Source organism: Aquarana catesbeiana, linkage group LG03 (assembly GCF_042186555.1).
Source record: "Aquarana catesbeiana isolate 2022-GZ linkage group LG03, ASM4218655v1, whole genome shotgun sequence".
Taxonomy (NCBI): Eukaryota; Metazoa; Chordata; class Amphibia; order Anura; family Ranidae; genus Aquarana; species Aquarana catesbeiana.
The window spans coordinates 665,280,782-665,305,864 of NC_133326.1; positions in this window are offsets into that span (position 1 = coordinate 665,280,782).

Below are 25,083 nucleotides of genomic sequence, written 5' to 3' on the forward strand. Positions count from 1 at the left end.
TGCAGTATTTACAACTTAGTGTAGTGCATCCTCTGCACAGTGTGCACCTAAAGCTACCTGAAGAAAGTTGGTGGTGTTCTTCTGATCCTATTAGTATCGCAGGCAGCTGCAGTATTTACAAATTAGTGTAGTGCGTCCTCTGCACAGTGTGCACCTAAAGCTACCTGAAGAATATTGGTGGTGTTCTTCTGAACCTATTAGTACAGTACCACAGGCAGCTGCAGTATTTACAAATTAGTGTAGTGCGTCCTCTGCACAGTGTGCACCTAAAGCTAACTGAAGAAAATTGGTGGTGTTCTTCTGATTCTATTAGTACAGTACCGCAGGCAGCTGCAGTATTTACAAATTAGTGTAGTGCATCCTCTGCACAGTGTGCACCTAAAGCTACCTGAAGAAAATTAGTGGTGTTCTTCTGAACCTATTAATACCACAGGCAGGCAGCTACAGTATTTACAGTTAGTGTAGTGTGTCCTCTGCACAGTGTGCACCTAAAGCTACCTGAATTAAATTGGTGGTGTACTTCTGATTCTATAATAATACCACAGGCAGGCAGCTACAGTATTTACAGTTAGTGTAGTTTGTCCTATGGACAGTGTGCACCTAAAGCTACCTGAAGAAAATTAGTGGTGTTCTCCTGATCCTATTAGAACAGTACCGCAGGCAGCTGCAGTATGTACAACATAGTGTAGTGCGTCCTCTGCACACTGTGCACCTAAAACTACCTGAAGAAAATTGGTGGTGTTCTTCTGATCCTATTAGTATCACAGGCAGCTGTAGTATTTACAAGTTAGTGTAGTGCGTTCTCTGCACAGTGTGCACCTAAAGCTACCTGAAGAAAATTAGTGTTGTTCTTCTGATCCTATTAGTACAGTACCACAGGCAGCTGCAGTATTTACAAGTTAGTGTAGTGTGTCTTCTGCACAGTGTGCACCTAAAGCTACCTGAACAAAATTGGTGGTGTCCTTCTGATCCTATTAGTATCGCAGGCAGCTGCAGTATTTACAAGTCAGTGTAGTGCGTCCTCTGCACAGTGTGCACCTAAAGCTACCTGAAGAAAATTAGTGGTGTTCTTCTGATCCTATTAGAACAGTACCAAAGGCAGCTGCAGTATTTACAAATTAGTGTAGTCCATCTTCTGCACAGTGTGCACCTAAAGCTACCTGAAGAAAATTGGTGGTGTTCTTCTGGTCCTATTAGTATCGCAGGCAGCTGCAGTATTTACAAATTAATGTAGTGCATCCTCTGCACAGTGTGCACCTAAAGCTACCTGAAGAAAATTGGTGGTCTTCTTCTGATCCTATTAGTACAGTACTGCAGGCAGCTGCAGTATTTACAAATTAGTGTAGTGCATCCTCTGCACAGTGTGCACCTAAAGCTACCTGAAGAAAATGAGTGGTGTTCTTCTGAACCTATTAATACCATAGACAGGCAGCTACAGTATTTACAGTTAGTGTAGTGCGTCATCTGCACAGTGTGCACCTAAAGCTACCTGAATAAAATTGGTGGTGTTCTTCTGATCCTATTAGTACAGTACCACAGGCAGCTGCAGTATTTACAAATTAGTGCAGTGCGTCCTCTGCACAGTGTGCACCTAAAGCTACCTGAATTAAATTGGTGGTGTACTTCTGATCCTATAATAATACAACAGGCAGGCAGCTACAGTATTTACAAATTAGTGTAGCGCGTACTCTGCACACTGCACCTAAAACTACCTGAAGAAAATTGGTGGTGTTCTTCTGATCCTATTAGTATCGCAGGCAGCTGTAGTGTTTACAAGTTAGTGTACTGCGTTCTCTGCACAGTGTGCACCTAAAGCTACTTGAAGACAATTAGTGGTGTTCTTCTGATCCTATTAGTACAGTACCGCAGGCAGTTGCAGAATTTACAAATTAGAGTAGTGCGTCCTCTGCACAGTGTGAACCTAAAGCTACCTGAAGAAAATTGGTGGTGTCCTTCTGATCCTATTAGTATCGCAGACAGTTGCAGTATTTACAAGTTAGTGTAGTGCGTCCTCTGCACAGTGTGCACCTAAAGCTACCTGAAGAAAATTGGTGGTGTTCTTCTGATCCTATTAGTACAGTACCGCAGGCAGCTGCAGTATTTACAAATTAGTGTAGTGAGTCCTCTACACAGTGTGCACCTAAAGCTACCTGAAGAAAATTAGTGGTGTTCTTCTGATCCTATTAATACCACAGACAGCCAGCTACAGTATTTACAGTTAGTGTAGTGCATCCTCTGCACAGTGTGCACCTAAAGCTACCTGAACAAAATTGATGGTGTTCTTCTGATCCTATTAGAACAGTACCAAAGGCAGCTGCAGTATTTACAAATTAGTGCAGTGCCTCCTCTGCACAGTGTGCACCTAAAGCTACCTGAAGAAAATTGGTGGTGTTCTTCTGATCCTATTAGTACAGTACCGCAGGCAGCTGCAGTATTTACAAATTAGTGTTGTGCGTCCTCTGCACAGCGTGCACCTAAAGCTACCTGAAGAAAATTAGAGGTGTTCTTCTGATCCTATTAGTACAGTACCACAGGCAGCTGCAGTATTTACAAGTTAGTGTAGTGCGTCCTCTGCACAGTGTGCACCTAATGTTACCTGAAGAAAATTGGTGGTGTTCTTCTGATCCTATTAGTATCGCAGGCAGCTGTAGTATTTACAAGTTAGTGTAGTGCGTCCTCTACACAGTGTACACCTAAAGCTACCTGAAGAAAATTAGTGGTCTTCTTCTAAACCTATTAGTACAGTACCGCAGGCAGCTGCAGTATTTACAAGTTAGTGTAGTGCGTCCTCTGCACAGTGTGCACCTAAAGCTACCTAAAGAAAATTAGTGGTGTTCTTCTGATCCTATAATAATACAACAGGCAGGCAGCTACAGTATTTACAAATTAGTGTAGCGCGTCCTCTGCACACTGCACCTAAAACTACCTGAAGAAAATTGGTGGTGTTCTTCTGATCCTATTAGTATCGCAGGCAGCTGTAGTGTTTACAAGTTAGTGTACTGCGTTCTCTGCACAGTGTGCACCTAAAGCTACTTGAAGACAATTAGTGGTGTTCTTCTGATCCTATTAGTACAGTACCGCAGGCAGTTGCAGAATTTACAAATTAGAGTAGTGCGTCCTCTGCACAGTGTGAACCTAAAGCTACCTGAAGAAAATTGGTGGTGTCCTTCTGATCCTATTAGTATCGCAGACAGTTGCAGTATTTACAAGTTAGTGTAGTGCGTCCTCTGCACAGTGTGCACCTAAAGCTACCTGAAGAAAATTGGTGGTGTTCTTCTGATCCTATTAGTACAGTACCGCAGGCAGCTGCAGTATTTACAAATTAGTGTAGTGCGTCCTCTACACAGTGTGCACCTAAAGCTACCTGAAGAAAATTAGTGGTGTTCTTCTGATCCTATTAATACCACAGACAGGCAGCTACAGTATTTACAGTTAGTGTAGTGCATCCTCTGCACAGTGTGCACCTAAAGATACCTGAATAAAATTGATGGTGTTCTTCTGATCCTATTAGAACAGTACCAAAGGCAGCTGCAGTATTTACAAATTAGTGCAGTGCCTCCTCTGCAAAGTGTGGACCTAAAGCTACCTGAAGAAAATTGGTGGTGTTCTTCTGATCCTATTAGTACAGTACCGCAGGCAGCTGCAGTATTTACAAATTAGTGTTGTGCGTCCTCTGCACAGCGTGCACCTAAAGCTACCTGAAGAAAATTAGAGGTGTTCTTCTGATCCTATTAGTACAGTACCACAGGCAGCTGCAGTATTTACAAGTTAGTGTAGTGCGTCCTCTGCACAGTGTGCACCTAATGTTACCTGAAGAAAATTGGTGGTGTTCTTCTGATCCTATTAGTATCGCAGACAGTTGCAGTATTTACAAGTTAGTGTAGTGCGTCCTCTGCACAGTGTGCACCTAAAGCTACCTGTAGAAAATTGGTGGTGTTCTTCTGATCCTATTAGTACAGTACCGCAGGCAGCTGCAGTATTTACAAATTAGTGTAGTGCGTCCTCTACACAGTGTGCACCTAAAGCTACCTGAAGAAAATTAGTGGTGTTCTTCTGATCCTATTAATACCACAGACAGGCAGCTACAGTATTTACAGTTAGTGTAGTGCATCCTCTGCACAGTGTGCACCTAAAGCTACCTGAAGAAAATTGGTGGTGTTCTTCTGATCCTATTAGTACAGTACCGCAGGCAGCTGCAGTATTTACAAATTAGTGTTGTGCGTCCTCTGCACAGCGTGCACCTAAAGCTACCTGAAGAAAATTAGAGGTGTTCTTCTGATCCTATTAGTACAGTACCACAGGCAGCTGCAGTATTTACAAGTTAGTGTAGTGCGTCCTCTGCACAGTGTGCACCTAATGTTACCTGAAGAAAATTGGTGGTGTTCTTCTGATCCTATTAGTATCGCAGACGGCTGTAGTATTTACAAGTTAGTGTAGTGCGTCCTCTGCACAGTGTGCACCTAAAGCTACCTGAAGAAAATTAGTGGTCTTCTTCTAAACCTATTAGTACAGTACCGCAGGCAGCTGCAGTATTTACAAGTTAGTGTAGTGCGTCCTCTGCACAGTGTGCACCTAAAGCTACCTGAAGAAAATTAGTGGTGTTCTTCTGATCCTATTAGTATCGCAGGCAGGCAGCTACAGTATTTACAGTTAGTGTAGTGCGTCCACTGCACAGTGTGCACCTAAAGCTACCTGAATTAAATTGGTGGTGTTCTTCTGATCCTATATTAATACCACAGGCAGGCAGCTACAGTATTTACAGTTAGTGTACTGCGTCCTCTAGACAGTGTGCACATAAAGCTACCTGAAAAAAATTAGTGGTGTTCTTCTGATGCTATTAGTACAATACCGCAGGCAGCTGCAGTATTTACAAATTAGTGTAGTGCGTCCTCTGTACAGTGTGCACCTAAAGCTACCTGAAGAAAATTGGTGATGTTTTTCTGATCCTATTAGTATCGCAGGCAGCTGTAGTATTTACAAGTTGGTGTAGGGCATCCTCTGCACAGCGTGCACCTAAAGCTACCTGAAGAAAATTGGTGGTCTTCTTCTGATCCTATTAGTACAGTACCGCAGGCAGCTGCAGTATTTACAAATTAGTGTAGTGCATCCTCTGCACAGTGTGCACCTAAATCTACCTGAAAAAAATTAGTGGTGTTCTTCTGATCCTATTAATACCACAGGCAAGCAGCTACAGTATTTACAGTTAGTGTAGTGTGTCCTCTGCACAGTGTGCACCTAAAGCTACCTGAATTGAATTGGTGGTGTTCTTCTGATGCTGTATTAATACCACAGGCAGGCAGCTACAGTATTTACAGTTAGTGCACTGCGTCCTCTAGACAGTGTGCACCTAAAGCTACCTGAAAAAAATTAGTGGGGTTCTTCTGATCCTATTAGTACAGTACCGCAGGCAGCTGCAGTATTTGCAAATTAGTGTAGTGCATCCTCTGCACAGTGTGCACCTAAAGCTACCTGAAGAAAATTGGTGGTTTTCTTCTGATCCTATTAGTATCGCAGGCAGCTGTAGTATGTACAAGTTAGTGTAGTGCATCCTCGGCACAGTGTGCACCTAAAGCTACCTGAAGAAAATTGGTAGTCTTCTTTTAATCCTATTAGTACAGTACCGCAGGCAGCTGCAGTATTTACAAATTAGTGTAATGCGTCCTCTGCACAGTGTGCACCTAAAGCTACCTGAAGAAAATTGGTGGTGTTCTTCTGATCCTATTCGTACAGTACCGCAGGCAGCTGCAGTATTTACAAATTAGTGTAGTGCTTCCTCTGCACAGTGTGCACCTAAAGCTACCTGAAAAAAATTAGTGGTGTTCTTCTGAACCTATTAATACCACAGGCAGGCAGCTACAGTATTTACAGTTAGTGTACTGCGTCCTCTGGACAGTGTGCACCTAAAGCTACCTGAAGAAAATTAGTGGTGTTCTTCTGATCCTATTAGTATCGCAGGTAGCTGCAGTATTTACAAGTTAGTGTAGTGTATCCTCTGCACAGTGTGCACCTAAAGCTACCTGAAGAAAATTGGTGGTCTTCTTCTGATCCTATTAGTACAGTACCGCAGGCAGCTGCAGTATTTACAAATTAGTGTAGTGCGTCCTCTGCACAGTGTGCACCTAAAGCTACCTGAAGAATATTGGTGGTGTTCTTCTGATCCTATTAGTACAGTACCACAGGCAGCTGCAGTATTTACAAATTAGTGTAGTGCGTCCTCTGCACAGTGTGCACCTAAAGCTACCTGAAGAAAATTGGTGGTGTTCTTCTGTTTCTATTAGTACAGTACCGCAGGCAGCTGCAGTATTTACAAAATAGTGTAGTGCATCCTCTGCACAGTGTGCACCTAAAGCTACCTGAAGAAAATTAGTGGTGTTCTTCTGATCCTATTAATACCACAGACAGGCAGCTACAGTATTTACAGTTAGTGTAGTGCGTCCTCTGCACAGTGTGCACCTAAAGCTACCTGAAAAAATTGGTGGTGTTCTTCTGATCCTATTAGTACAGTACCACAGGCAGCTGCAGTATTTACAAATTAGTGCAGTGCGTCCTCTGCACAGTGTGCACCTAAAGCTACCTGAAGAAAATTGGTGGTGTACTTCTGATCCTATAATAATACCACAGGCACGCAGCTACAGTATTTACAAGTTAGTGTAGTGCGTCCTCTGCACACTGTGCACCTAAAACTACCTGAAGAAAATTGGTGGTGTTTTTCTGATCCTATTAGTGTCGCAGGCAGCTGTAGTGTTTACAAGTTAGTGTACTGCGTTCTCTGCACAGTGTGCACCTAAAGCTACCTGAAGAAAATTAGTGGTGTTCTTCTGATCCTATGAGTACAGTACCGCAGGCAGCTGTAGAATTTACAAATTAGTGTAGTGCGTCCTATGCACAGTGTGAACCTAAAGCTACCTGAAGAAAATTGGTGGTGTCCTTCTGATCCTATTAGTATCGCAGGCAGTTGCAGTATTTACAAGTTAGTGTAGTGCGTCCTCTGCACAGTGTGCACCTAAAGCTACCTGAAGAAAATGTCCTCTACACAGTGTGCACCTAAAGCTACCTGAAGAAAATTAGTGGTGTTCTTCTGATCCTATAATAATACCACAGACAGGCAGCTACAGTATTTACAGTTAGTGTAGTGCATCCTCTGCACAGTGTGCACCTAAAGCTACCTGAATAAAATTGGTGGTGTTCTTCTGATCCTATTAGTACAGTACCACATACAATTGCAGTATTTACAAATTAGTGCAGTGCGTCCTCTGCACAGTGTGCACCTAAACTACCTGAAGAAAATTGGTGGTGTTCTTCTGATCCTATTAGTACAGTACCGCAGGCAGCTGCAGTATTTACAAATTAGTGTAGTGCGTCCTCTGCACAGTGTGCACCTAAAGCTACCTGAAGAAAATTAGTGGTGTTCTTCTGAACCTATTAATACCACACGCAGGCAGCTACTGTATTTACAGTTAGTGTAGTGCGTCCTCTGCACAGTGTGCACCTAAAGCTACCTGAATTAAATTGGTGGTGTACATCTGATCCTATAATAATACCACAGGCAGGCAGCTACAGTATTTACAAATTAGTGCAGTGCGTCCTCTGCACAGTGTGCACCTAAAGCTACTTGAAGAAAATTAGTGGTGTTCTTCTGATCCTATTAGTACAGTACCGCAGGCAGCTGCAGAATTTACAAATTAGTGTAGTGCGTCCTCTGCACAGTGTGAACCTAAAGCTACCTGAAGAAAATTGGTGGTGTCCTTCTGATCCTATTAGTATCGCAGGCAGTTGCAGTATTTACAAGTTAGTGTAGTGCGTCCTCTGCACAGTGTGCACCTAAAGCTACCTGAAGAAAATCGGTGGTGTTCTTCTGATCCTATTAGTACAGTACCGCAGGCAGCTGCAGTATTTACAAATTAGTGTAGTGCGTCCTCTGCACAGTGTGCACCTAAAGCTACCTGAAGAAAATTGCTGTTGTTCTGCTCCTATTAATACCACAGGCAGGCAGCTACAGTATTTACAGTTAATGTACAGTGTTCTCTGCACAGTATGCACCTAAAGCTACCTGAATAAAATTAGCGCTGTTCTTCTGATCCTGTTAATACCACAGGCAGGCAGCTACAGTATTTAACGTTAGTGTAGTGCATCCTCTGCCCAGTGTGCACCTAAAGCTACCCGGAGACAATTGCACATGTTCTGCTCCTATTAATACCACAGGCAGGCAGCTACAGTATTTATAGTTAGTGTACTGTGTCCTCTGCACATTGTGCACCTAAAGCTTCCTGAATTAAATTGGTGGTGTTCTTCTGATCCTATATTAATACCACAGGCAGGCAGCTACAGTATTTACAGTTAGTGTACTGCGCCCTCTGCACAGTGTGCACCTAAAGCTACCTGAAGAAAATTGCTGTTGTTCTGCTCCCATTAATACCACAGGCAGGCAGCTACAGTATTTACAGTCAGTGTACTGTGTCCTCTGCACAGTGTGCACCTAAAGCTGCCTGAAGAAAATTGGTGGTGTTCGTCTGATCCTATATTAATACCACAGGCAGGCAGCTTGTCACGTACCTGGTAGGTTGTGAGCCTGAAGTGCAGGAAAAGACCTCCCTTACAGCTCCCACTCCCGTTCCCCTGGAATGGAGACAGAGGGCCAGGAGTGAAGAGTGGTATGGGTGCCTGGCAGGATCAACAATTGCTGAAAGTCCAGTAGTGGTGGCACCCTCTGGAGTCAGTAGTCTGAGGTGTAGACTGAGGACAGAGACTGGAATGCAGGACTGGAACCAGGAACAACAGCAGGTAATAGCAGACTGGAAGCTGGACTGGAACCAGGAACAACAGCAGGTAATAGCCTGGAACGCTGGACTGGAATACAGCAGAAGGTAGCCTGGAACGCTGGACTGGAACACAGCAGAAGATAGCCTGGAACGCTGGACTGGAACACAGCAGAAGATAGCCTGGAACGCTGGACTGGAACACAGCAGAAGATAGCCTGGAACGCTGGACTGGAATACAGCAGAAGGTAGCCTGGAACGCTGGACTGGAACCAGGAACAACAGCAGGTAATAGCAGACTGGAAGCTGGACTGGAACCAGGAACAACAGCAGGTAATAGCAGACTGGAAGCTGATGAACACAGCGGAGGGTCAACAAGCCGGTGGTCAGTAACGTTCGGACAGCAGAGGTACCAGGGGTAATGCAGAGGGATGGTCAGGCAAGCCAAGAGGGTCTGGTGCAGGCAGATAGCAGGATCGTCAAACAGGAAGCCGGGTCAGATAACAGGATACACAGATCAGATCAGGTAACACTCACAGAACGCTGTAGAGCAGACAGCGGGGATGGAGTGTGACAGGCAGGTTTAAATAGCCCGCCTGACACCAGCGGGAGTGCGCGCGCGCGTGCCCGTGTGTGACCGCACCCGTGAACGTGCGCGCATGCGCAATGGGACCCGTGGCCGGGTTCCCGTGCGCCTGGGACGCCGGTTACTGGCAGGATCTTCATGACACAGCTACAGTATTTACAGTTAGTGTACTGCATCCTCTGCACAGTGTGCACCTAAAGCTACCTGAATAAAATTGGTGTTGTTCTTCTGATCCTATATTAATTCCACAGGCAGGCAGCTACAGTATTTACAGTTAGTATACTGTGTCCTCTGCACAGTGTGCACCTAAAGCTACCTGAAGACAATTGCTGTTGTTCTGCTCCTATTAATACCACAGGCAGGCAGCTACGGTATTTACAGTTAATGTACTGCGTCCTCTGCACAGTGTGCACCCAAAGCTACCTGAAGACAATTGCTGGTGTTCTCATACTAATAATACTACAGGCAGGCAGTTGATTCTGCTAGCTGCAGTATCAGTATATATATATACTGTACATCCCAGCTTTGTGCAGCTACATCTCACTGCAGGCCATTAGTATGTCTGGAAGGCCAACAAGGAGAGGCAGACAGTCACAAGCCAATAAAAGAGGGCAAGCAGGCTCTGTGTCTAGAGGCAACAGTGCTGGTCGTGGAGACGGTGCATTCTCATCAGCACGTGGCCATAGGACACACTTGTCCTTTTTTTCGGCAGCTGGCCATGTTGAGCTGCAACATGTGGAAGACTTGGTAGAGTGGATGACCAAGCCGTCCTCATCCTCCTCATCCTCTCTCACCTAGGCTCAGGGTACTTTGTCTGGCAAAGCAGCTGCCAACGCGGCCTCTTCCCTCGGCTTAATGGTATCAGTCACTCCTTCCCTAGCCCCACCATGTCCTCCTGAGGAGTCCCCCAAACTGTTTGACCTCATTGTTGGGTACATGCTCCAGGAGGATACCCAGGGTTTTGAAGGCTCCGATGATCGTACCCAGCTAGAGGGAAGGCAGTAACATGAGCCCAGAGAGAGGGGGTGCCCAAGAAGGACAGCAATCTGGCAGTCATGTTCCCCCAGCTGCAGCATACTGACAGCTTTGCTCCAGTGATGAGGAGGGAGGGGATGATGAGGTCACTGACTCCACGTGGGTGCCTGATAGGAGAGAGGAGGAGTCACATCACCAATGAGGCAGGATGCCCTCCAGGGGCCAGCTTAAGGGCAGCACACCAACTGTATCACATCGCAGATCTCCGCATGTGCAGGGCGCTGCTGTCTCTGCGCGTTATTCCAAAAGTTCTTTGGTGTGTCCCTTTTTTGAGATGAGTGCATCAGATCCCACTGTTGCTATTTGCAACATATGTCTCAATCGTATCTCGTGTGGCCAAAACATCTCCCGCTTGGGCACCACATGCTTGACCAGACATATCTTGACCTGCCATGCAGTTCGTTGGCAAGCATACCTAAAAGATCCACACCAAAGAACAAATAGGACCTCTCCTTGCTCCTCATCAGCTGGGATCTCCAACCCCACTATACCTTCAGTCCTCTCTGAGACCTGCACTGAGAGGAATGAAGGTGTAGAATTAGGTGTGTCACAGCCAAGTGCTTGGGGGCAATCTGCTATCAGTACACCGACGTCAGATTGTACCAGGAAAATTTCCCTGCCCCAGCTGCTGCACCACCGAAAGTTTGCTCCCAGCCATCCACATGCCCAGCGGTTGAATGCTAGCTTGACTAAATTGCTAGCACTTCAACTGCTGCCTTTTCAGTTGGTAGACTCTGCCCCCTTACGTGAGTTTGTGGAATGTGCGGTTCCTCAGTGGCAGGTTCCCAAACGCCACTTTTTCTCACGGAAGGCGATTCCGGCTCTCTACCGGCATGTGGAAGGCAATATCTTGGCCTCGCTGGACAGGGCGGTCAGCAGTAAGGTGCATATTACCGCTGACTCATGGTCCAGCAGGCATGGACAGGGATGTTACCTATCTTTCACCGTGCACTGGGTGACTCTTCTGGCAGCTGGGAAGGATGCAGGACAGGGTGCAGTAGTGTTGGGGGTTGTTCCGCCACCACGCCTCCAAAATACTACTAGTGGTGATTCTGCCACACCTCTCTCCTCCACCCCTTCCTCTTCTTCTTCCTCCATGGCCTCTTCCTGTGCTGATTTGTCTTCGGACCAGCGGTGCTCCATAGGCGTTCAAGGGGCTACGCAAGCACGCAGGCCAAAAGATGCCATGCGGTGCTTGAGCTGGTGTGCTTGGGGGACAGGAGCCACACTGGGGCAGAGATCCTGTCAGCTCTGCAGGGGCAGGTTCAGAGGTGGTTGACGCCACGCCAGCTTAAGGGAGGTATGGTGGTTTGCGACAATAGCACCAACCTCCTCTCCACCCTCCGACAGAGACAACTGACCCATGTGCCCTGTTTGGCTCACGTCCTTAACTTGGTGGTGCAGCGGTTCTTGGGCAGGTACCCGGGCTTTCAGGATGTCCTGTGGCAGGCCAGGAAAGTCTGTGTGCATTTCCGCAGGTTCATATATTGCCAGTGTTCGGCTGGATGACCTCCAAAAGGAATTTAACCTGCCCAAGAACCACCTAATCTGTGACATAAACACCAGGTGGAACTCAACATTGGTCATGCTGCAAGGGCTGCACACGCAGCAGAGGGCCATCAATGAGTATCTATGCGACTATGGCACCAGAACAGAGTCAGGGGAGCTTGTTTTTTTTCCCCATGTCAGTGGGCCATGATCAGGGATGCATGCACTGTTCTGTCACCATTTGAGGAGGCCACGAGGATGGTGAGCAGTGACAGTGCATGCATCAGTGACACTGTCCCCCTTGTCCACCTGTTGGAGCACACGCTGCATGCAATAATGGACAGGGCACTTGAGGCAGAACAGAGGCAGGAAGAGGAGGACTTCCTTAGCTCTCAAGGCCCCCTTTATACAGACAGTGTTCCTGCGTGCCCGCCGATCACACAGGAAGAGGAGGAGGAGGAAGAGGAGGATTGTGTCAGCATGGAGGTGGAGCCTGGCACTCAGCATCAACAGCAGTCTTTAAGGGATAATTTACAGTCCCAAGAAACCCATGGACTTGTACGTGGCTGGGAGGAGGTGGCTGCGGATCATGTCGTCCTTAGTGACCCAGAGGACTCCGGACCGAATGCTTCAGCAAACCTACTCTGCATGGCCTCCCTGATCCTGAAAAGCCTGCGGAAGGATCCTCATATTCGTGGTATCAAGGAGAGGGATCAATCAACCCTCCTTGATCTACGTTACAAGGGTAAGGTTGCAGACCTTATCTTGCCGTCGCAGAGGGAGCAGAGGATGAAACATCTTCGGGAGGCCTTGCAGAAAGTTCTGTGCAAGGCGTTCCCAGAGGCTGGGAGGTTACAAACTCCTGTTCCTGGACAACGTGTTGCTGAGGCTTCGGTCAGTCAGAGAAGGAGCGGTGGAGAAGGTGGCCATCTGACCGATGCGTTCAGACAATTTTTTAGTCCGCAGTCCCAAGGTATGATCGGTTCCAGCAACCATCGCCAGCGTCTGTTTTACGTGGTGCAGGAATACCTAGGGGCAAGATCTGACTTGGACACCTTTCCCACCGAAAATCCTTTGGGATACTGGGTCTTGAGTAGGGATAAGCCGAACACCCCCCGGTTCGGTTCGCACCAGAACCTGCGAATGGACCGAAAATTTGCACGAACGTTAGAACCCCATTGACGTCTATGGGACTCGAACGTACGCAATCAAAAGTGTTCATTTTAAAGGCTAATTTGCATGGTATTGTCCTAAAAAGGGTTTGGGGACCCGGGTCCTGCCCCAGGGGACATGTATCAATGCAAAAAAAACTTTTAAAACGGCCGTTTTTTTGGAAGCAGTGATTTTAATGATGCTTAAAGTAAAAAAAAAGTGAAATATTTCTTTAAATATCGTACCTGGGGGGTGTCTATAGTATGCCTGTAAAATGGCACGTGTTTCCCGTGCTTAGAACAGTCCCTGCACAAAATGTCATTTTTAAAGTAAAAAAAGTCATTTAAAACTGCTTGCGGCTTTAATGTAATGTCGGGTCCTGGCAATATGGATGAAAATCAGTGAGACAAACGACATGGGTACCCCCCAGTCCACTACCAGGTCCTTTGGGTCTTGTATGGATATTAAGGGGAACTCCGCACCCAAATTAAAAAAGGAAACAGCAGTATACAGGCTCTGTACTCTGAACAGCAGTATACAGGCGGTGCAAACAAGACAGGGACTGTAGGTTTGTTGTTAAGTAGAATCTGTTTGTAATTTTGAACTGGTACATTTTTAACATGTTTAGCTCCAGCCAAAAAATCTACTTTAAGCTTTTTGGAAAACATAGGGAAGGGTTATCACCCCTGTGACATTTGTTTTGCTGTCTGTGTTTCTCTTCAGAAGATTTCACCTCACTTTTTTGTCCCAATGACAAATGTTTTTTTGAAAATTTGGGTTTTTTTGTGAAACAAGGATGGTGATAAAGCATCAGTGGAAAGGAGAAGTGTTTTTCCCATATTAACTCTTACAGGAGAGAATTTACCTTCCTAGGGGTAGATTTCATCTCACTTCCTGTTGTCTCCTTCCGTTTGCAAGTAGGGGTCGTTTGTAAGTTGGATGTTTGAAAGTAGGGGCCTGCCCTATATACTCAGCAGAAATTTGGGCCTTAGGTGTTGTTGTGGCCACAACACTGTAAGCCCTCACAGGGCCCTGCTGTGAAATATTAGATCAAGAATTGTAATTACATGCCCCTGTTGAACAGGGGCAGAAAAATTGGGCCTTTGGTGGTGGTGCTGGTGCCACAACACTGTAAGTCCTCACTCACTTTTGGTGGGCGCAGAAACGGGCCCTGCTGTGAAATATTAGATCAAGAATTGTAATTACATGCCCCTGTTGAACAGGGGCTGGAAAATTGGGCCTTAGGCACTGGTGCCACAACACTGCAACCCCTCACAGATACTCTAGGTGGAACGCAGGAATGAGCCCTGCTGCAAAGTATTGCATCAAAAATTATAATTACACGCCCCTGTTAAACAGGGGCTGAAAAATTGGGCCTTAGGCACTGATGGTGGTGCCCAGAACCAAAAATGTTCTTACAAGCTATCAGCGTGATCATTGAGGAGGAAGAGGATAATTACTCAGGATAGTTACTCAGCATCAGCATAGGCAGTCTTTGAAGTGATCTGAGATTTCAAAAAAAATCATTCGGTTACATCAGCATCAGGTGCTTGGTAGCTGGTGGTGATCCAAGACTGATTCATTTTTATGAAGGTCAGTCGATCGACCGAGTCGGTGGACAGACGCACCCTGTGATCGGTTACAAAGCCTCCAGCAGCACTGAATGTGCGTTCCGAAAGAACGCTGGATGCAGGACAGGCCAGTAGCTCAATTGCATACTGTGCAAGCTCTGGCCAGTGATCCATCCTCAAGACCCAGTAACCCAGAGGATTTTTGGTGGGAAAGGTGTCCAAGTCAGATCTTGCCCCTAGGTATTCCTGCACCATGTAAAACAGACGCTGGCGATGGTTGCTGGAGCCGATCATACCTTGGGGCTGCGGACTAAAAAATTGTCTGAACGCATCGGTCAGATGGCCACCTTCTCCACCGCTCTTTCTTTGACTGACTGAAGCCTCAGCAACACGTTGTCCAGAAACAGAAGTTTGTAACCTCCCAGTCTCTGGGAACGCGTTGCACAGACCTTTCTGCAAGGCCTCCCGAAGATGTTTCATCCTCTGCTCCCTCTGCGACGGCAAGATAAGGTCTGCAACCTTACCCTTGTAACGTGGATCAAGGAGGGTTGCCAGCCAGTATTGGTCCTTCTCCTTGATACCACGAATACGAGGATCCTTCCGCAGGCTTTGCAGGATCAGGGAGGCCATGCAGCATAGGTGTGCTGAGGCATTCGGTCCAGAGTCCTCTGAACGACATGGTCCGCAGCCACCTCCTCCCAGCCACGTACAAGTCCATGTGTTTCTTGGGACTGATCCCTTAAAGACTGCTGCTGATGCTGAGTGCCAGGCTCCACCTCCATACTGACACAATCCTCCTCCTCCTCCTCTTCCTGTGTGATCGGCGGGCACGCAGGAACACTGTCTGGATAAAGGGGGCCTTGAGAGCTAAGGAAGTCCTCCTCTTCCTGTGTTAGGTCACCTAGAAGCTGGGTGACAGATGCACACCGTTGGAATCAGGAGTGCACCACAAGGCAGTGGACCCTACGACTGACTGCTGCGGATGGGAGTCTGGGTGGTAAGGAAGGCAGGGCCGCTGGGACACCAATACTGATCTCATCAGGGCTAGAGCATAGGATTCCCTGGGGTGCGGAGTCCAAGAGCCAGCAGGTGTTCACCAGAGCCTCTAGAGGTGAGGATGGACTGGGCTGCAACTGGCTCCAGGTCGCGGCTCCCAGGGTCCCCCAGCTCACACCAACAGTAGGCAACAGGAGGATAGGGATAGTAAAGGAATAAGCCAAGGTCAGGGCCACAAGCAGACAAGGACAACAGAGTTCTGGCCAAGGTTCAGGGTCACAGGCAAACAGGGATAGTCGGGGACACACCAGAGGTCAGGGTCACGAGCAGACAGGAATAGTAGAGAATACGCCAAAGTCAGTAACAGAAACAAACGTAGAGCACACGGCAGGCAGGAACAGGAAGCCAAACACACAAAGGTTGATCAGCAGGGCTGGCCTGCAGTGCAAAGGTTAATATAGAGTTCTCTGATAGGAGCTGGGGTGGAGCCATGCTAGAGGAGAGTTAATAAAAGCAGTCAGGTGAGAGACAGCTGGTCTTTGGAGAAGAACACATGGAAACAGGTAAGCTGACAAACAACCTCTATTGCATAACCATGACAATACCCCCTCTCTTACGAGGCCTCCCCCTTCCCCGCCTGGGACCAGGTTTAGAGGGGAACTTCAAATGAAACTTCCTCAACAGACGAGGTGCAAAGACCTCAGAAGCCTTAATCCCCGACCTCTCCTCAGGACCAAACCCCTTCCAATGCACAAGGTACTGGAGAATGCCTCTACAGAGTCGGGAATCCAAAATTTGGCTAACCTCGTACTCCTGATTATCCTCAGAGACCGGCGCTGCGGTAGAGAGAGGACGAGAGAACTTATTGAGGACTAAAGGCTTCAGAAGGGCAACATGGAAGGAGTTAGAGATTTTGAGGCTTTTGGGAATCTGGAGCTTGAAACAAACCGGATTCAGTTTAGAAGTTATGGTGTACGGACCAATGAATCTTGGGGCAAATTTGAGAGAAGGAACCAGGAGTTTGATGTTCCTGGTGGAGAGCCAGACTTTGTCTCCTGGCTGAAGAGAAGGCGGCTTACGCCTGCGACGGTCAGCAAAATTCTTGAATTTGTTGGCAGCTTTCTGCAGGGAATCATGAACGTCAGCCCACATGGAATTGAATGATTCCTGAACAGTAGCCAAGGCTGGAATGTCAGAAGAACAGGTCATAGGAAGAGGGAGTTGAGGATGTTTTCCATAAACAGTGATAAAGGGTGTTTTCTGAGAACTGACGTTGACATGATTATTGTGGGAGAACTCTGCCCACGGGAGTAGTGATGCCCAATCATCGTGATGAGCTGAGACCAAGGTACGGAGAAAGACCTCCAACTCCTGATTAACCCTCTTAGTCTGGCCATTGGATTGGGGATGGTAAGAAGAGGTAAAATCCAAGGTAATGTTGAGGGATTTGCAAAAGGCTCTCCAAAAACGGGACGTAAACTGAACACCCCTGTCCGAAACGACATGGGAAGGAACACCATGAAGGCGGAAAATCTCTCGTACAAAAATAAGAACCAAGGCAGAGGCAGAAGGGAGACCAGGAAGAGGAACAAAATGAGCCATCTTGGAGAACCGATCGATTACCACCCAAATGGCTGTATTATTCTCCGACAGTGGAAGATCGGTGATAAAATCCATGGCGATGTGAGACCAGGGCTCCTTAGGAATGGGCAAGGGCATGAGAAGACCAGCAGGGGCTTGTGTGGAAGCTTTAGACTGAGCACAGACATGACAAGCCTTAACATAATCTTTAACATCTGAGCGGAGGTTAGGCCACCAGTAGAGACGACTGATGAGCAGGAAGGATCGGAGGAACCCAGCATGACCTGCCACCTTGGAATCATGTCCCCAACGAATGATCTTAGCTCTTAGCTCCGTGGGAACAAAGGTCTTGCAGGAGGAATTTTTGATTCCAGGGTGGTAGAATGGGCAACAATGCATGAGGTTGGAATGATCGGCTCAGGATCAGGGGTGGACTCCTCGTCCAAAGTGTCAAATGACCTAGAGAGCGCATCAGACCGTTGCAGGAACCAGGTTTGTACGTAATCGTGAATTTAAAACAAGAAAAGAAGAGACTCCACCTGGCCTGTCTGGGGTTCAGACGTTTAGCATTCTGTAGGTATTGTAGATTCTTGTGATCGGTAAAGATCGTAATGGAGTGAGGGGAACCCTCCAAGAGATGACGCCACTCTTTCAACGACATTTTAATTGCGAGAAGTTCTCGATCACCAATGCCATAATTTCTCTCTGCCTGAGAAAATTTTTTGGAGAAGAACGCACATGGTTGACGTCTCTTCTCAAAGAACTAAATAAGCACAGCTCCCACCCCCATCAAAGAAGGGTCTACTTCAATAAAAAATGGGTCCTCAGGATTTGGTCTCCTCAAGAGAGGTCCAGAAACAAAGGCCTGTTTCAGATCGTGAAACGCAGAGACAGCCTCGGGAGGCCAGTCTTTGGCATTCGCACCCTTCTTGGTTAAAGCGATAATAGGCGCGGCAATGGAAGAGTAATTCCTTATGAACTGCCTATAATAATTTGTGAAGCCAAGAAAGCGCTGTGTGGCCTTAAGGCTAGCAGGAAGGGACCAGTTGGTAATGGCCGAGACCCAGTGGCGGCTGGTGAAGTTTTAGGATGGGGGGTACCAGACCCCGCCCTTCCTTTTTGACCCCTCCCACTTGGTAAAAAATGGGCGTGGTTTCAGTGAAATAGTGGGCGTGGCTCTAAGGTGGTGTGGTTAGCGTCTGAGATGAACGAGGGATGGAGGGAGAGAGGGACAGCAGGCCTAGATCCTACACAACAATAGAAATGTGTATTCTACAAAGTTTAACAATCATAAAGATACTCCAAACACCTGGTGTTAGCGCTTCAATCATCCCGGCACCATGGTTGTTATGGTGTCAGGATGATTGAAGCGCATTGTTTCTATTGTTACATTGTAATATAAAATGAAATCATTCAACTCACCATAATGCAGAATCAGTGGGAGCTCCGAGTGTGTCACTAGCCACGTCGCCTACAGATGCCATCAGGTGTCCCCAGCAGTCCGTCCTTACATGCAGCCTGTGTCACATCAAATGCTTCCTCTGTCACATCAAATGCAGCCTCTGTCACATAAAATACAGCCTCTGTCACATAAAATGCAGCCTCTGTCACATAAAATACAGCCTCTGTCACATAAAATGCAGCCTCTGTCCCCCCAAATGCAGCCTCTGTCCCCCCCAAATGCAGCCTCTGCCCCCCCAATACAGCCTCTGTCACATAAAATGCAGCCTCTGTCCCCCCCAAATACAGCCTCTGTCCCCCCCAAATACAGCCTCTGTCCCCTTATATCAGAGTTGCCATCAGTGTCCCCCCACAGCATGTGTCCCCCACAGCAGGTGTCCCCAATCAGAGCCCCCCACAGCAGGTGTCCCCCATCAGAGCCCCCAACAGCAGGTGTCCCCTTTAGGGCCCCCCACAGCAGGTGTCCCCCACAGCAGGGTGTCTCCATCAGAGTCCCCCCACAGCAGGTGTCCCCATCAGAGTCCCCCCACAGCAGGTGTCCCCATCAAAGTCCACCCACAGCAGGTGTCCCCCATCAGAGTCCCCCATCAGAGCCCCCCACCAGAGCCCCCCACAGCAGGTGTCCCCTATCAAAGCCCCCCACAGCAGGTGTTCCCCATCAGAGTCCCCCCACAGCAGGTGTCCCCCATCAGAGTCCCCCCACAGCAGGTGTCCCCCATCAGAGTCCCCTCACAGCAGGTGTCCCCCATCAGAGTCCCCCCACAGCAGGTGTCCCCCATCAGAGTCCCCCCACAGCAGGTGTCCCCCATCAGAGTCCCTCCACAGCAGGTGTTCCCCATCAAAGCCCCCCACAGCAGGTGTCCCCCATCAGAGTCCCCCCAAAACAGGAGTCCCCCATCAGAGCCCCCCCACAGCAGGTGTCCCCATCAGAGTCCCCCCACAGCAGGTGTCCCCATCAGAGTCCCCCCACAGCAGGTGTCCCCATCAGATTCCCCTCACAGCAGGTGTCCCCATCAGAGTCCCCCCACAGCAGGTGTCCCCATCAGAGTCCCCCCACAGCAGGTGTCCCCATCAGAGACCCCCCACAGCAGGTGTCCCCATCAGAACCCCCCACAGCAGGTGTCCCCTACAGCAGTTGTCCCCATCAAAGTCCCCCCACAGCAGGTGTCCCCCATCAGAGTCCCCTATCAGAGCCCCCACCAGAGCCCCCCACAGCAGGTGTCCCCTATCAAAGCCCCCCACAGCAGGTGTCCCCCATCAAAGTCCCCCCACAGCAGGTGTCCCCCATCAGAGCCCCCCACAGCAGGTGTCCCCCATGAGAGTCCCCCCACAGCAGGTGTCCCCCATCAGAGCCCCCCAAGAGCAGGTGTCCCCCAAAGCAGGTGTCTCAATTAGAGTCCCCCCACAGCAGGTGTCCCCATCAGAGTCCCCCCAAAACAGGAGTCCCCCATCAGAGCCCCCCACAGCAGGTGTCCCCATCAGAGCCCCCCACAGCATGTGTCCCCCATCAGAGCCCCCCACAGCATGTGTCCCCCATCAGAGCCCCCCACAGCAGGTGTCCCCATCAGAGCCCCCCACAGCATGTGTCCCCCATCAGAGCCCCCCACAGCATGTGTCCCCATCAGAGCCCCCCACAGCATGTGTCCCCCATCATAGCCCCCCACAGCATGTGTCCCCCATCAGAGCCCCCCACAGCATGTGTCCCCCATCAGAGCCCCCCACAGCATGTGTCCCCCATCAGAGCCCCCCACAGCAGGTGTCCCCCATCAGAGTCCCCCCACAGCAGGTGTTCCCCATCAAAGCCCCCCACAGCAGGTGTCCCCCATCAGAGTCCCCCCAAAACAGGAGTCCCCCATCAGAGCCCCCCCACAGCAGGTGTCCCCATCAGAGTCCCCCCACAGCAGGTGTCCCCATCAGAGTCCCCCCACAGCAGGTGTCCCCATCAGATTCCCCCCACAGCAGGTGTCCCCATCAGAGTCCCCCCACAGCAGGTGTTCCTATCAGAGTCCCCCCCACAGCAGGTGTCCCCATCAGAGTCCCCCCACAGCAGGTGTCCCCATCAGAACCCCCCACAGCAGGTGTCCCCTACAGCAGTTGTCCCCATCAAAGTCCCCCCACAGCAGGTGTCCCCCATCAGAGTCCCCTATCAGAGCCCCCACCAGAGCCCCCCACAGCAGGTGTCCCCTATCAAAGCCCCCCACAGCAGGTGTCCCCCATCAAAGTCCCCCCACAGCAGGTGTCCCCCATCAGAGCCCCCCACAGCAGGTGTCCCCCATGAGAGTCCCCCCACAGCAGGTGTCCCCCATCAGAGCCCCCCAAGAGCAGGTGTCCCCCAAAGCAGGTGTCTCAATCAGAGTCCCCCCACAGCAGGTGTCCCCATCAGAGTCCCCCCAAAACAGGAGTCCCCTATCAGAGCCCCCCACAGCAGGTGTCCCCATCAGAGCCCCCCACAGCATGTGTCCCCCATCAGAGCCCCCCACAGCATGTGTCCCCCATCAAAGCCCCCCACAGCATGTGTCCCCATCAGAGCCCCCCACAGCATGTGTCCCCCATCATAGCCCCCCACAGCATGTGTCCCCCATCAGAACCCCCCACAGCATGTGTCTCCCATCAGAGCCCCCCACAGCATGTGTCCCCCATCAGAGCCCCCCACAGCAGGTGTCCCCCATCAGAGCCCCCACAGCAGGTGTCCCCCCCATTCTCCACACAGCGGTACTTACCTTAAGTCTCCTGCGGTGTCCTCCTCCTCACACTAGCAGCAGCATTCTTCCTGTTTCCTCTCTCGGGCGCAATGAAAGAGAGAGGCAGGAAGTGACATCTGACTCAGGGCAGATGTCAATCAAATCTGAAGTGCCAAGTAGCTTCCACCCGGCGCCTGTAGTATGTATTACTATGGCCGGGCGGAAGCTACTCGAAAAACGCCCCAAGGCGGGCTAAACGCCCGCAAATGCAGCGCCACATCTGCAATCTCGTGATTGCATAGACGTGGCGCTTCCTATAAGTGCACTGTGTCCGGCGTCGCACTGTATCCGGCGTCCGAACACAGTGCACTTAAGGACCTTTTTTTTTCTTTTTTTTTTTTTTAAAGGGCCAGTAGTAAAAAAAATGTTTTTATTTTTTTTTTACTTTTTTTTTTTTTTTTTTGCTGCCTGGAGGGGAGGGGGGGGGGGGCGGCGCCCAGGCGCCCCCTATGGACGGGCCGACACTGCCGAGACCTTTCCGGGATCCATGCGAAGACCCAAACTAGAAACAAAACATCCCAGAAACAGGACCTCAGGACATTCAAAGGAACACTTCTCCAGCTTGGCATAGAGATTATTCTCTCTAAGGCGCTGAAGTACGGTGCGGACATGGTTCCTGTGAGCAAGCAGATTTTCAGAAAAGATGAGAATGTCATTCAGATAGATGACAACAAACTGGTATAGTAGATCCCTGAAGATTTCATTGACAAAGTTCTGGAACACAGCTGGAGCATTACACAAACCAAAAGGCATAACCAGGTATTCTTAATGCCCGTCCCTAGTGTTAAACGCAGTCTTCCATTCGTCACCTTCCCGTATTCTAATGAGATTCTATGCACCTCTGAGATCCAACTTGGTGAAAATGGAAGCCTCCTTCAATCTGTCAAATAGCTCAGATATTAGAGGTAAGGGGTATTTTGATAGTCACTGCATTTAACCCTCGATAGTCGATGCAGGGTCTGAGGGTACCATCATTTTTAGCAACGAAAAAGAACCCTGCTCCTGCAGGCGACAAGGATTTCTGGATGAAACCTCTCTCCAAATTCTCGGCGACATACTCAGACATGGCCTGGGTCTCTGGAATGGACAGAGGGTAGGTACGACCCCTGGGTAGAGTTGCTCCAGGGACAAGGTCAATGGCACAGTCAAAAGATCTGTGGGGAGGAAGCACCTCAGCAGACTTCTTACAGAACACATCCCGGTAATCGCTGTATGCCGAGGGAAGATCAGAAGATACGGATGTGGTAAAAATGGGAAGTCTCTCCTTGGGGACCACCTTGAGAAGACAGGACGAGAAACACGAAGGGCCTCAAGCCAGGATCTGCCCAGAGACCCAGACCACATGTGGAGAGTGGAGCTGTAGCCAAGGAAGGCCTAATACAATGGGGGTAGAGGCCTTGGGTAGAATGAGGAAGGAAATCCACTCATGGTGGAGTATCCCTACCAACATCCTAATAGGTAGCGTCTGGAAACAGATAGGGCCACCTGGGAGCACAGTGCCATCACTTGCCGAGACTACCAGTGGTGTAGCGAGGGGAGAAAGGGTAAGCTTCATAGAAGAAGCAGTTCTCCAATCCATAAAATTGCCGGCAGCCCTAGAGTCCAGATATGCTAGGACCGATTGGGGAGAAGGGCCTACATGGAGGAACAAGAAGAAGAAGACGAGAAGGTGATGTTTCTGGGTCCAATACTCCACCTTCTAAATGTATTAGACCCGAGCGTTTCCCGGACGAAGCAAGTAGGAGTCACAAAAATGACCCTTGCCCCCACAATAAAGACACAAGCCCAGAGTTCTGCGTCTAGTACGTTCTTCGGGGGTTAGTCTGGTCCGGCCCAGCTGCATAGGTCCCTCAGCAGGCAGAGGATGCTCCACAGGGCGACGGGAGAAGAGTTCTGGCTGACTAGGACCTAGAGGGTGCTGGCGTCTTTTTTCTAGGGACCTCTCCTGGAAACAAATGTCAATCTGATTGCACAAAGAAATTACATCGTCCAGACCGGCGGGGATGGCTCTTCCTGCTAATTCGTCCTTCACTCGGTCAGAGAGGCCATGTAAAAAGGTTGCGACCAGGGCCTCATTGTTCCAGCTCAATTCAGCTGTGAGGATACGGAACTGAAGCGCATATTGTCCCACTGAACAAGATTCTTGGCAAAGGCGTAAAAGGGCACTAGCCGCTGAAGAAACCCAAGCTGGCTCCTCGAAGATGTTACGAAAAAGCTTCAAGAAGCCGGACAGGCTGGAAACCATCGGGTCATTCTTCTCCCACAGGGGGGCAGCCCAAGCTAAAGCTTCACCAGAGAGGAGGGAAATTATATAGGCTACCTTAGCCCGATCAGACAGAAAGTTTTGAGGCTGGAGCTCAAAATGAAGGTGCATTGGCTGAGGAAGCCCCTGCAGGCCTTGGAGTCCCCAGAAAAACGGGACGGAGCTGGCAGTGAATATGAATGTGTGGCTGCGACTGGTGCGATAGGTGCAGCTGCTGATTGCACTTGTGGCTGCAGGTTCGGGTTTCCCAAGGAGGCCTGGAGCTGCTCGAAGCGGGAAGCCAGATCCTTAAGGAATCGCATCACCTGAGTCTGATTAGATTCCTGGGCCTCGAGTCTGCAAACTATGCCCTGCAATGGATCGGCTGCAGGAAGCGGCACGTCAGCCGGGTCCATGGCTGATCAAACTGTCAGGTCACCTAGAGGCTGGGTGACAGATGCACACCGTTGGAATCAGGAGTGCACCACAAGGCAGTGGACCCTACGGCTGCCTGCTGCAGATGGGAGTCCGGGTGGTAAGGAAGGCAGGGCCGCTGGGACACCAACACTGATCCCACCGGGGCTAGAGCGTAGGATTCCCTGGGGCGCTGTTAGAATATCAGAATTTATGAATGGTTGAGTTCTTATGATAATTGAATTATATATATAAATATATATATAAATGTATATATATCTTCTATGTTGGGAAAAGGTGAAGTTATAGGTTTTTATACTCATGAAAGTTTATGCTGGAATAGGCTTAGTATGCATTTCTTGGGAGAGATTCATCTCACATATGGATACAATTTAGTGTAGACCATTTAACCTCCCCCATCGTAAGAGATAAAGTTACAATCTTTTCCAAAGACACAAAGTTCCAATATGTTAAGAATATAAGCTGTTTCTTTACATTACTATATTTCTTGATTAGGATATTAATAAGAACACTGCATTTTAAATATATGTATACTAATATGTAGGATTTTATATGTTTAAAGGAAATGTATATATTGTAAGTTAAATGATCCTTAAATGATAGCTATTTTCACATAGTTCATAGCCCCACCCTTAGGAATGTTGGAGTAATTCGAATTTCCCGGTCTTTTAAGCTTTTTGGCTCTTTGGAAAAGGTGGGGGTTAATTGAAGGAGTACAGACAGGCTGTGGGGAAAGACACACTTACACTTCAGCTCTCCATGAAGACACACACACAGACACACATCTCAAGACATACACACAGACATATCTGATTTAAACTTCATTTTAAGAATAATCTATTTTTGTATTCTACATTTTGACATTGTTTTTGTAACATTTTGCTAATTGATCATTAAATCAATTTTGGAGTTTTTACATGAGAACTTAACAGATTTTTCTTGGAACTTTTCTCATCAATATGAATTATTGAAATATAGTTATTAATACAGTAACTACTGGAATTTCTACAGTGGCGAGCCTTTGTCAGATTCTTTTTGT